Source organism: Miscanthus floridulus, chromosome 8, assembly GCF_019320115.1.
Source record: "Miscanthus floridulus cultivar M001 chromosome 8, ASM1932011v1, whole genome shotgun sequence".
NCBI lineage: Eukaryota > Viridiplantae > Streptophyta > Magnoliopsida > Poales > Poaceae > Miscanthus > Miscanthus floridulus.
The window spans coordinates 217,581,357-217,595,702 of record NC_089587.1 but is presented as its reverse complement, the minus strand read 5'-3'; the positions used below and the strand labels follow the sequence as shown (position 1 = coordinate 217,595,702).

The window sequence follows — 14,346 nt, the reverse complement described above, 5'->3', positions numbered from 1 at the left end:
GAGGTTGTGTTTGAACTTTGATTACAAGTGTAACACGAGAAATGGCCATAGCTTCTGCGTTGCGTTGTGAATCTAAACAAACCAAAGACAACACAAGACACATCTCCTGCTAAGATCAGATTGGAATGTTTGACAGACTGAGAAAGCCGATTTTGGCCGGGTTCAGTCTACCTTAGTGTAGGTTGCCCAGTCGCGTTTTGTTTTCAGCCTTAGGTTGGGTTGGGTTACATTGCATCTCCCAAAAAATTCAGCCTTTGCGTGCCTATAGCCATATACTAGTGGCACGCAATACTTTTCTATGCTCTTTGGCAGTAATAGGACGCCTGTTTTGATTCCTGTAGCTGTAAGATTCAGGCATTCAGCCAGTCACCCTATTCTCCTGTTTCCTTCCAGTCCCAATCAAGCTGCATGAAAGTATCAATGATTCAAGTGACCGGAGATTCCACTTGAAAATCTAAACCAGCATACTAAAGGCGTGCTTTATCACTTTATGTTCTTTCATGGGTGCAAACAGAGCACCTATTAGTTGTTCCAAAAGGACGGGCGAGTCTGATACGGCATTTTCTTTTGGAAGTAGTACGTTGATACGGCGCTTTCGTTGTAGTGTAGTTTCATCTTGATTCGTCTGGATGTGATTGTTTTTGTCGTTTTTTTTGTTTGTTTCTTTTGGGTACTGAAAAGCGAGAATATTCTAAGGTTCTGTTGCCATACTCCGAGAAAGAACAAGATGAGCCGTCGATTGTTGCCGTGCACTGATTCCTTTCTCGTGCGATGAATCAGTCTGGTTACATGCATACGGTGTGCAGCTGTGATCGCGATAGATATACGTCTTGCAGAGCTGCATGTTCGTATGTCACAGCGTTTTTTTAACCACTGGTTCGCTTTCCCGAAGCCAACTGGTAAGTCTGATGGGGATCTTTGGCTTATTCTGAGATTCAAGTGGAATCACTTGCATCTGCACAGAGCTGTGTATGTGATGTATCCAGACTTTTCCAGAGTCCAAAACAAACGATATCCTCCGAGAGTGCTAGCTGTAACATGTAACAATACTGATGAGTATAGACTGATGAGTATAGAGTGGAAAAACTGTGGAGATGGACAGCTTAGCTGATTACAATGGCACAGTAGATCGAAGATGCAGGACTGCCGACTGCAGGACACAAAGCTGAACCGACTTAATCGCATGGACTGAACATTGTTTGGGATGTGAACATTTCACTCGCTACAAACTGTATCACAGCGTGGCTTTTTGCCAGCTTAGAAAAGGACATTTGAGGCCTTCATTTTCTACGGAGGAGCAGGGAGAATCGACAGATATCAGGACGATGGTATGAGTGGCTAGTATCGAAAGTAGTCCTTCCACAGAAATGTGCATCTAGGAGTGGAGGACCAGGACTCAGAGAGGCAGTCCGAGCCGGCCAAGTCTGGCTGGGGGAAGGGAAAATTCCACTTTCCTTTACGTCAAGTCTTGCTGCTCAATTTCATCGTATTGATTCCCATTGGAGAAAAAAAATGAAAAATGTAGCCTATTTGCACCGCAAATTTTCACGTTTGCACTACTAAGAGTCATCAGATACGCATAAATCGTGAAGCATGCAAGTGGCTGCTCGAGCCTTGTAGAGCCTAAACTCCAAAGCCTGGCCCGTGCCCAAACTGTGAGCAAGCGAAGCCTGACGCCTCGGCGTTCACAGGGCGAGAGCCCATGGCACCACGTTTCAGAGTTCTGGCGGCGCCAGGCACCAGGCAGGGACCGAGGTGGTGGGTTGGCGCAAAACACCAAAGCCATAAAAGAGACAGGGCGATCGATCGATCTCTCTCAAGATGGCACCGCAGGAGGACGCAGCGGTTCCAGTCGCCAACTGGGGGAGGCTGAGCCGCTGAGCTCTCAAGAGGCAGAAAGCTCACAGCACACACAGACACAGGCGCCGGCCACTGCCACTGCCAGGCAACTGTGAACACGCGCGATAGCCGCTACGGCGCTACGTGCTCCTGCACCTGCCTCTGCCTCTGCCTGCGCGGCTCCGGCCTCTGTCCCGCGTGGCCGCGTTGCGTTGGCCCTTGGAGACGGCGGGAGGCAACCCCTGTGGCGTGGCTGTGGGGAGCCGGGCGGGCCTTATCCTGAGAAGCTGCGTACTGCACCTACTGCTCTAGTCGTCCTCGGACGTCGCATCGCCCGGTCTCCGGCAGCTGTTGCCAAACCAGGAAGTGAAGCATCAGATGAAAGCATCCATCCTCCTGGCGTCTCACCGGCTCACCGGTTACTTGTCCATTGGAAAACGCCATGCGCCACGCTCCTTGTTAATTGGACTCGTACAGCGATTACCGCAGCTGAGCTGCTGCCTGCCGGCTGCCGCCTCTGTGTGCCTAGGCCAATCATTTTCCTCCCTTTCGAGGTGGGCGGAGAAGCAGTAGTATAGTATCTTATGGTTGGTGATGAGCTACTCTTGCATCACGAATGGTTTAAGTGTTTAACATAGTCTTGCTGCTGGGTTTATTAATGTAACCAAAGATCTGCTTATGTATTTTTGTACTAACTAGTGAGGGGATTGTGGATTGCTCATTGAGATTTTATTCTTTTTTTTTGTCTGAATTGAGAGCTGGGAATGGAGGGACTCTTGTGTTTATTACTAGTTCTATTTTTTTAATAGAGTGAGTTCTGACTTTGTGCTATGACTTTTTGACTTTGTTCAGAGAGAGAAAACAATGCAAGTAAAACTTGCCCTTACGGTTATTAAAAGGAGACGGTGCAGTGTCTGCTATGTTTGAGCCAGTTAACCCTAACTAGCAGAGGCCATTTGGGACGTGATCCCCATATAAATAGCAAGGGGCTGATTACGCTTCTTTTCTAGATACTTGTATTTGAAAATGCAAGGAACCTCGTCGCAGTTATACAAGATAATGTTAGGATTGCCGTACGCCCGTACACATAAATGAAACTCTTGGATTTGGCATCAAGACGCACAGCTCATTTGCTGTAATGTCGTGTCTACTACATCAAATTAGCTCCACTAAATCAGGTGTATATTTGTTATTATATACATGAGTATATGAATAATTTTTTTACATATATGAACCTGGCCAGTGACAAAGAGGTTTAACTTACAACAAAATTAAAATAACCTAAATTTTCAGGAGCAAGCGTGGCGACCTCGCCGCTGCTTATGTTCCAGCCGGCGGCGGCAGAGGACAAGCCGTCCCTGCCGATCAGGAGCAAGCTAATAGCCGCCTAGGCCAGCTCTGTCCCGCGTGCCGACGGCCAAGCGTGGTGAATTAATGAAGCGGATGAGGATGCTGGATGTGCGGACGATGCCTTTCACGGCAGCTAAGAACACGTAGGACAGCGTCTTCGTGGACCAGCTAAACTCCTCTCACGCTGAAGTAATGCGACAGCTTTTCCTGAGGGAGGCCATGGAGGCAGGGCGAGGCGGCGCGTCAGCCAGCGCGACTGACCCGTGTAGCGCATATGGGACAGGTAGCTTATTTTGTGAGTAATCGCCTTAGTTCCATTTTCTGCTACGGAGAGCAGCGCTGATTGTAAAACAATTCCCCGCCCTAGTGCACCATGGACTTGGCTCGTCGTTATAATTTCAGAAATTTTCTTTATCTTAATGAAAAGATGCGCAAGCCTTTTGCGTATTCAAGAAAAAAAACTTAAACTTTTAGACAGAGATAGAACTATTTTTTGAACAACTTAGTTTGCTATGTAGTGTATAGAGAGTACAAACCCCCTAGACTAGGACGATAATACACGTGCATGTATGAGTTGCATCTGTAGGTAACAAGTATCTGTGCCACCTGAGGTCTAGGTCTTGTTTAGATGTATACGTATCTACTTTAATCCACGTGTGTTGGATTGGAATGAAACTTAGTTTAATTCCACTCCAATCTACTTTAACACATGTAGATTGAGATGAATACATACGCATCTAAATAAGACCTGAGCTAGATGTAAAAAAAACAGAGCAACCAAAAATGGCACTTGACTACGAACTCCAGCATAGACAATCAACCTGTTCATTTCGGCTGGATTGTTCGATCTGGCTTATAATCTATGGCTTAAACAGTATTTTTCTCTTGCACATCGGCCAGCAGTACTTTCAGCCATGACTTATAAACCAATACAGCCGAAACGAACTGAACCATGGCCGGCCGGTCGATTCTTGCCGTTTTACTTAAGCCCCCACCATGGATTTCTCGAATGCGCCAGCAGATCTTCAAAAACTAATCGGCGAACCGAAGGAAGCAGGAAAGAAGCGACGGGAGCTATAGCGTGGACAGGCAGGGCCTCCCAGGCGCCGAGCGGTGGGGCTCGTGCACGCACCACGGTGTCCACTATCCAGTCCAGGAGCTCCCCAGGATTCACCCGGGAAGGTCATCTCTCAGGCGAGCAGCATTCGGGGATGGTTGCAGCTGCCGCACTCGATCGAACGCATGCCGTCCGTCTCCCCTTTCTTGTCGTGTGCTGTGCACCTAAAGGTGATGCAGGGGTTGGTGTCAAGAAACACTTCGATTTGCATTCGCATCAAAAGTAGTTTGTCCTAGTGACCTTTCAGAACAACACGGTCACGGCATTTACCGAAGGGTTGCACATCTGTAACGTGTCCAATTAATTAGAACTCTGATGAGAAGCCCAACCAACCCGTACCGAAACAACAGTCTGAAATTCCGAACAGTCGTGAGTCGCCTACTTGTTTCAGAAAAAAAAAGAAATAGAGCTCTGAATAGTCCAGCTAGCGCTATGCGATTGCGACTTGAAATTAGCCGTCGCTATCTACTCGGGAAAGCTAAAATATCGTGCAGGGAGGTACCGCAGCCAGTCGGCCATGCAAGTGACGCCGCCGCTTGGAGCATGGAAAAGAAACACCCGAAAATCCAGTAGAACACCAGCCCAACGCACCATGTTTTCTGTTTCCAGACCCCCTGCGCGTGTGGTGACGCCAACACTCTCTCTCGTGATTTTGAATTAAAAAAACACTCTCGTGATTTTTGTATACATGTGCCGCCCACTGTGTGCATTTCCGCACATTGCATATGCTGATACGCATCAGGGGAGGTGCCATGCAGTAGTGAAGTAGGATCCTCCTGCCGTGCTCTGCCGTCCGTCCCTATATAAACCCGGACCACCACCTCCCCAGCTTCCAAGTTCCAAGACCAGATGCCACTCTGCGCTTCCAATTAGCCTCGAGCTCTGGTCAAAACAACCGTCTCCGCAACTCGTGCCGGTTGGAGTGCCCGCGACGAGAATGGCGGCCTCTGTTGATCGGCACCTGGCTCCCCACCCGTGGCCGGGCAATGCGCCTCCCAAGAGCTTCGACGTGTTCCGCTCCGGCGGCCCAGGAGGCAAGCGCCACACCGGCTCCGACTCCGACTCCGAGGACGAAGAAAACATTCCCCTGGACTGGCGGTCGCTGTACCGACCGCGCCTCGAGGTGGAGCCGCCCGTCCACGACCCGCGCGACGAGGCCACCTCGGACGCGTGGGTGCGGCGCCACCCGGCGCTGGTCCGGCTCACGGGCAAGCACCCCTTCAACTCGGAGCCTCCGGTGCCGCGGCTGATGGCGCACGGGTTCATCACCCCGGCGCCGCTCCACTACATGCGCAACCACGGGCCCGTGCCCATGGCGGACTGGTCGACCTGGACCGTGGAGGTGACGGGGCTCGTGAGGCGCCCCGCCTAGCTCACCATGGAGCAGCTGGTCACGGAGTTCGAGGCCGTGGAGCTCCCCGTGACGCTGGTGTGCGCGGGCAACCGGCGCAAGGAGCAGAACATGGTGCGCCAGACCACGTCCGTCGGCTTCAACTGGGGCCCCGGGGCCATGTCCACGTCCGTGTGGCGAGGCGCGCGGCTCCGCGACGTGCTGCGCCGGTGCGGCGTCATGGGCGCCGCGGACGGCGCCGCCAACGTGTGCTTCGAGGGCGCCGAGGACCTGCCGGGGGGCGGCGGATGCAAGTACGGCACCAGCCTGCGGCGCGGGGTGGCCATGGACCCCGCGCGCGACGTCATCCTCGCGTACATGCAGAACGGGGAGCCGCTGGCGCCCGACCACGGCTTCCCCGTGAGCGTCATCGTGCCGGGCTTCATCGGCGGCCGCATGGTCAAGTGGCTCAAGCGGATCATCGTCGCGTCCAATGAGTCCGAGAGCTACTACCACTACCGGGACAACCGTGTGCTGCCGTCCCACGTCGACGCCGAGCTCGCCAATGCCGAAGGTATGTATGCCTTGCTCATCGATTGTTTCTTCTGGTCGCCAACGAGCGCAAGGGCTAAATGTGTTTTTTTTTGGATGGTTTCGTGCAGCGTGGTGGTACAAGCCGGAGTGCATGATAAACGAGCTGAACATCAACTCGGTGATCACCACGCCGGGACACGACGAGGTGCTGCCCATCAACGCCCTGACGACGCAGCGGCCGTATACGATCAAGGGATATGCCTACTCCGGTGAGTCAAACAACGCAGCATTTCATCATCCCATCTTGCATCACCCGTGCCGACGCCGCGCCGCCGCCTCATGTGAATCTTTTCGTATTTCCTATGCGTATATACTCCGAATTTAGGAGGAGGAATCCGAATTTAGTTTGAGCTCGGGCTCTCTCCATGTAAAAGCCCAGTCAAGAAACAACGTTTTGGGCTTCTGTTGCGCCGCCGCCTCATGCGAATCCTCATCAACGCCGGCACCGACTGCACCGAGGAGTTCGACGCCATCCACTCGGACAAAGCCCGCGGCCTCCTCGAGATGTACCGCGTCGGCGAGCTCGTCGTCACCGGCAGCGACTACTCCCCACAGAACAGCCACGCCGACCTCAGGGCCATCGACGAGGCCCCTGCTGCAGCCGCGCGGGCAGCGCTGCCGGTGTCGACCGTCGCGCTCTCTAACCCACGGGAGATGGTCAGGTGCCGGCTCGTTGACAAGAAGAGCCTATCCTACAACGTGCGCCTCTTCCGGTTCGCGCTGCCCTCGCCGGACCAGAAGCTCGCCCTTCCCGTCGGCAGGCACGTGTACGTGTGCGCGTCGATAGACGGCAAGCTCTGCATGCGCGCGTACACGCCCACGAGCCCCGTCGACGAGGTCCCCAAGTACCCCAACGGCGGGCTCATGTCGCAGTACCTGGACTCCCTGACGCTCAAGGGCCCCATTGGGCACATCGAGTACGCCGGACGCGGCGTCTTCGTGGTGAACGGCGTGCGCCGGTTCGCGCGCAGGCTTGCCATGGTCGCCGGCGGGACAGGCATCACGCCGATGTACCAGGTGATCCAGGCCGTGCTGAGGGACGACCAGCCCGACGACGACACGGAGATGCACCTCGTGTACGCGAACCGGACGGAGGACGACATGCTCCTGCGGGAGGAGATCGACCGCTGGGCTGCCGCGCACCCGGCGCGGCTCAAGGTGTGGTACGTGGTGAGCAAGGTAGCGCGACCGGAGGACGGGTGGGCGTACGGCGTGGGGAGAGTGGACGAGCAGGTCATGAGGGAGCACCTGCCTCTGGGAGACAGCGAGACGCTTGCGCTCGTGTGCGGGCCGCCGGCGATGATCGAGTGCACGGTGCGCCCGGGACTGGAGAAGATGGGGTACGACCTCGACAAGGCTTGCCTTGTCTCCTGAGCTGACGGATGTCGTGCAAGGTGCAACTGTACATAGAAATACTGCGTCTTGAACCCTAGTAACGCGTCGATGTAAATAGCGAGTTGAAGTAGTTTGTAGTTGGCCATGGATGTTCATACTTGCTGGTGCCATGGCCGTCTTGTCATGAGATGTATTGGTCCTACAGCGCAATAATGACCCCAAGGCCATTGCAATTGCTTGGGGCGCGTTTAGTTGCTGCCGGAGTTGGCGCCGCCGGATGGACTGTAGCACTGCAGCGCACTGTAGCATTTCGTTTGTATTTGGTAATAATTGTCCAATTGTTGATTAATTAGGCTCAAAACGTTCGTCTCGCAAAGTACAACCAAATTGTGCAATTAGTTTTTAATTTCGTCAACATTTAGTACTCCATACATGTACCGCAAGTTTGATGTGACGGGGAATCTTCCTTTTGCATAGTGTCAAAGTTGGGAATTTTGTTGAACTAAACAAGGGCTTGGTGAGATTCGCTCTCCTACAGGCTCACCAACATTGCGGCGGTGTGCACGGCCATCACTGGGATGTGCTGTGATGCCTCCTCTCCTGTTCTACCAAGCCAGCGGGACGCCTGCACCACCTCTTTTCTGGGAGACTTTTCCCTGTGTGTCATTATAAAAGATCGTAATCTCCTGTGTGCCCCTGAAAAAATTCAGCGGTCTTCAGCGCCACTACTCCAACTTTTTCGTGTCATCCATGTCACTTCCGTCAGTTTGGGCTCTAACGCCGTTAAACTGCAGGTGTGAAAAGACGAAAATGCCCTTAAGTTCAAATATGTTATTAATTTTTTTTTAGCATCTTAACGACTTCAAATGAAAAAACTCAAAACTAGAAAGTTGTAGATCTCGTCGAGATCTATAATTTTCATATAATTTTTTTTTCATTTAATTTTGTAAAAAAAATATGATTTGATATGATTAATATATCTTAGAAAAATCATATTATTTTTTTTGCGAAATTAAATGAAAAAAAATTTATATGAAAATTATAGATCTCGACGAGATCTACAACTTTCTAGTTTTGAGTTTTTTCATTTGAAGTCGTTAAGATGCTCAAAAAAAATAATAACATATTTGAACTTAAGGGCATTTTCGTCTTTTCACACCTGCAGTTTAACGGCGTTAGAGCCCAAACTGACGGGAGTGGCATGGATGACACGAAAAAATTGGAGTAGTGGCGCTGAAGACCGTTGAATTTTTTTAAAGGCACACAGAGGATTACGATCTTTTATAATGGCACACAGAGAAAAGTCTCCTTTTCTGGCTGATGTATGGCATGGTGACGGTGGGCCGCTTCCCAGCCACTCCTGACTCCTGAGTCACCGCAAGAGCTCTCCCTAGATTGGAAATTGTGGGCTATATAGTTTTTTTTTTGTACGAGTCTGTCTACTCTACGAACGTGTATTTTAGCATAAGCCAATACATGGTTGTTGGCTGCATGTAAAACACACAGATTCCAACACAGAAAAAACCATGTGTTTTTGGACTACCTAGCACATGGTTGTTGGATGCCTAAGAAACATATGAATTGAAACACGGGAAAAAACGTGTGTTTTAGGAGAATGTAACACACAAATTCCATTAGACAAACAAGGCCCACGATTCTGTTATTTTTGTCTTTTGTTGTTGTCTTATGTCCATGTTTTTTGTGGCTGTCTTCTGTCCAAGTAAAGAGTAAGTTAGCCCAGAGCCCAATAACTAAGAAAATAGATAGGCCCACTTTAAATGTGCCAGCACATAAGCTTAAAAACAACAATCGATATACTTGGGAAACAAGCAGAGCAAATAGAGGGAAGCCTCTGCCCTGCGTGGAGATCAGATCTCTGCGTGGGGGCAATCAGAGCACTGCTCTGCGTGCAATTCAGATCAGATCCCCCACGCAGAGCAGAGGAAAGAAGAAAACAACCAGCAGATCAAAGATGAAGATCTCCTCTGCATGGGGGCAAGCAGAGCAGAGGAAAGGGGCAAGCAACCAACAGATTGAAGGGGAACCACTAACCTCAACAGCCAAGGTAAGCACACCGACTTTCTCATGAAGATGTAATCCAAGACTGCTAGTATTTGCTGCAACCAAATTCAAGAATCAGAATTACAGATTCATAAATTAAGAAACTCAGGAAACAAAAATACAGAATATCAAAAAATAAATTGCACATTTTGTTGCAGCATTCATTTGGTTCCCTAATGCATTTGATACAAGCATCGGTCCAGTTTGATCAATTACTTGAGGTAAAAAACACATTTCATAGATGCAATGAAGAATTAAGAAGATATGATAAAAAGCAAAATAAGTACTCAGGTGCTCTTTTTTTTATGAAGCATAATAGTATGTATATGACAACAAGCAGAGTTGATGATTATCCAACATCAATGAACTCACATGGTACAGAAGCAATGAAGGCAGTGCAGTCAGCTCCATATCAAGTATTTGGAGGTACAAATTGTTCCACTGACCGTTTCTACAAATACATAAAGGTGAGCAAAATCATTGCTTACTCCTAGGAAAGCCAAGATAAAAATGTTGTTTTTGGACTAAAATATATTTTAATGCAGGGAGCCTACACTGAACTTATGCTAGAACAGATGATGAACTCTTAGGAGGATAATCAGACTGATAGAAATACGCAGGTAAAATTTATAAATACCAGTATACAAAAAATACAATTCAGATATATGCAAATTACACACATATGTGCAATGTAAATTCAGCATAACAGAACTGTAATTTCAATGCTTCATTATAAACTGTGCAGCAAATCAACAATATGAAGATATGCAAGGATTATTAACAAAGATGATACTTGGAAATGACAGGAATGAGGTAAAACTATATTATATATGCTTGTCAAACTAGTTGTGTTATATTATAAATGGTAACCATTCTCATTGTCAAACAAATAAAACAGAATATGAGCCTTGAAGATCTAGATGGAATCTTTGGACCACAAACTGACTGGTCAATATCAAAGTCAAGAATGTCGTATGAGGTAGATACAGACAGCTAAGCCAATTTGATTACATTTATAACCAATACAAATATGTACTAGCATCAAAGTAAAACTTATCTTTATAAAAACAGGTTGGAGAAATGACAATCGTCGCTGATGATGATGGAGCAACGACAAGCATAGCTAATGATGATAGATATGAAATTCAACAATACCATTGGCAACCTGATGTATTCAATAACATGGACATTGATTAGGTACATAAAAAATAATCTCTTCAACTATTTCAGTCCACACTGAAAAAAAAAATATTTGTATTATAAATGACATTACTCAGAAACTAAGACTGCTGCTAATATATTTACAGGTGCAGCATAAAAATCAAGATGATCAACCAACAATGGGAGAAAATGACTTGAGGATCATAGCAACGAAACCAACAAGTTCAGATATTACATCAGCTATAACAGATGATAATGAGCATGTAAATGGTAGCCAGGAACTGACGGAGGAAGAGATTGAACAATTCATAAAAAATGAGCAGGTTGCAGCATCTGAAGGCAACAATGCACCAATCAACAACAAGTACACCCCACAGCTATCGATGGAATTTAAGACTAGGGATGATGCTCACCATTTCTTCAACTTCTATGTGTTCCTAGCCAGATTTCTAGTTGCCATAACACATACGACAAGAACTCAAAGTAAGAAGAGAAATAATGAGGTAGTCAAAGTGACAATGAAATGCAATCGTCGAGGAAAAAAAGGAATCAAAGTCTTTAGAGCAAGAAGAAGCTAAAATAGACAAGGATGTTAGAAAGAAACTGGTAAGGAGAAGGAAAATAAATGTTCAGTAGAAGTCAAATTGTCCTTGTGTTATGATGGTGAAAGAAGGAGGAGGTGTTTGGAAGATTAAAACTCTTGATTTGGAGCATAATCATGAGCTATGCCCTGGAGACAGGGATCAGCTATTTTCTGGTCACAAGTATATAACAGAAATGGAAAAAGGACTTATCAAGACTTTGAATGATAACAATATCTCGACTAGAAAGATGGTTTCTATTCTATCGTATCTGAGAGGGGGGCTTACAGCTCTACCGATAAAAAAAGATATTAGTAACTATAGGACAAAGCTGAACAAAGAAGTTAAAGGATCAGATATGATACAAGTACTAGATTATTTCAGAAAGAAACAAAATGAGGATCCGTCTTTCTTTTACAAGTTTGATTTAGATGAGGACAAGAGAGTGAGAAACTTATTCTGGACAGACTGTTCTTCTATGAAATATTATGCAGATTATGGAGAATGTGTAAGTTTTGACACGACATATATGACCAACCGATACAACTTACCTTTTGCACCATTTGTTGGAATCACAAGACATGGGCAAAGTTGCCTTTTCGGATGTGCTTTCTTGCATGATGAGATAGTGGACACTTTTAAGTGGGTATTTCAAACTTTCCTTGAAGCAATAAGAGGAAAACACCCTCAAACGATCATCACAGACCAAGACATGGCGATGAAATCCGCAATAGAGCAAGTCTTCATAAACACAAAGCACAGAAATTGCTTGTTCCACATAAAGACCAAATGTTACAATAAGAATGTCAAGGTCTTTGCAGCAAACGAAGGACTATATGAAGACTTCGAAGATATAGTGAACAATAGTCTAACAGTGGAAGAATTTGAGTGACTTTAGAAGATAATGATTGAGGAAAGAAACCTTCAAGGGAATTACTACTTTTCTAAAATGTGGGAAATGAGGAAAAGTTTTATTCCGGTCTACTACAAAAATAATGTCTTCCCTTTCGTACAGACCACATCTAGGAGTGAGGCAACAAATGCTAGGTTCAAAGACAATGTAGGGCCAACCTATAGTATCATTAGCTTTCTGAAAGAGTGCAATCAGATTGTTGATACCATAAATCGAGCAGAAAGACTAGAGGACAACTATAGCAAGCAGAAAAGGCAAATGAATTTATATTCAGCTACAGAATAGAGCAGCAGGTACAACAGCTATACAACAGAAATATATTCAAAAAGTTTTAGCTATAACTGAAGGCAACATCAAGGCTGAACTACAGGGAAACCAAAGATGGGAAAACATTTTAGGTGTGGCAAAAAAAGTAACTAGATTCAGGAGGTTCATAGGTTCAACAAATATACAGTAAACACTGACCTAACAGAAGGCGAAGAAGAATTTACCTGCATATGTGCAAAATTCAGCAAAGATGGGATACTCTGCTCTTATATCCTGAAAATAGTCATTGAAAAGGAAATCAACACAATTCTAGACAAATACTTCCTAGACAGGTGGAGAAAAAAGGATATGAAGGTACATGTTGAAAGACAAGAAGAAACAGTTGCAACAAGCTCATTGTTGAGATTCAACATATTATCCAGGAAGTCAATAATACTGAATTCAAAAGGATCAAAAAATGAGGAAGCCATGGAATACCTTATGGCAGAATTCGATAAGATGGAAATCAATTTAGATAGAATGTTATCTGCTCAGCAAACAGGTAAAGCACAAAATGACCAGCAAGGAAATGAAGAAGGAGAAACTATAGCAGTAGAAACTGGAGATCCATAGACTAAAATAGATGATCTAGAAAGAATTTAGAGAAAGGGAAGGCCACCTAACCCTGTCAGAATGAAGACACATATAGAAGAAATAAAGAAGAAGATGGTGGAAGTAGAAAAGAAGAAAAGGAAGAAAACAAATGACATAGACGGTGTAGGTAAAAAATTTCAGGACATACAAATAGAATTTCAATACATACAAATAGAATTTGAATCCAAATGCAAAAATTCTTATTTATGTGAACTAATAATGTTTTGTAGGCTCTCCGGTGAAGCCAAAAAGAAAGAAGAGAAAGGAAACATCAAATGGTAGCATTGATCACCAAGCAACAGAACACTGAGGACATGGTAATCAAAGATGATCAATATATGGAAAGCAAAATTTATCAATCAGAAGGAGGGATGCTGTTGGGGTATGACCCTGGATACCCATGGCAGACTACATGGGCTGTGCTCCCATGGGCGGTCCAGCCCATGAGACAAAGCCTTGCGGAGCATGGCGCTACTCGGTGCACCCCGCAAGACACCAGAAAGATATCCTAAAGATACTATGAGATCTGTTAGGATGCGTCTGATCCTATGATTTCTGTAATCTGTTATTACTTTTTGATTATCTTCTAGATCTAACCGACTTGTAACCCTGCCCCTAAGATTATATAAGGCGGACAGGGACTCCTCAAAACACATGCAATATTATACGATAGCCAATACAATCTAATAGACCATAGGAGTAGGGTATTATGTCGTGCTGATGGCCCGAACCTGTCTAACTATTGTGTCTCTGTTGCCTTCTTGTTCTCGATTATGTGCACCTCTGCCGATCGATCTACCTTCGTGGGATACCCCTCGGAGAACTACCGATGATATTCTATCGACAGTTGGTGCGCCAGGTAGGGATCTGCGTGCTGTTTCTATGTCGAACAAGATGGTACATTTTGCAAGCTCTTCATCCCTCCCATAGCCTGGCCAGATCTTCATGGTCGGATTGATCTCCTGGGTCATCAATACTGACGGAGACGGAGAGGTCATCGAGCCGATGCAGATCGATTCTGCACAGATCACCCCAACACCTATGACTGTAGATCCGATTGCGGAACCGCCTCTGAGGTCATCTTCACTGACAATTTGTCGCCTGCTCCCCCGCTACCCGAGGAGGCAAATCAACAACGACGATCTGATTGCGTCCATCGATTAGG

At 46.6% G+C, this 14,346-nt stretch overlaps 2 pseudogenes; both read left to right on the top strand.

Annotated features, from left to right (window-relative positions):
- The first annotated feature begins 5,162 nt into the window (after positions 1-5,162).
- LOC136474978 (nitrate reductase [NAD(P)H]-like) lies at positions 5,163-8,052 on the top strand (annotated as a pseudogene).
- A 1,960-nt stretch (positions 8,053-10,012) lies between these two features.
- On the top strand, positions 10,013-11,880 carry LOC136470647 (uncharacterized; annotated as a pseudogene).
- Positions 11,881-14,346: the final 2,466 nt, after the last annotated feature.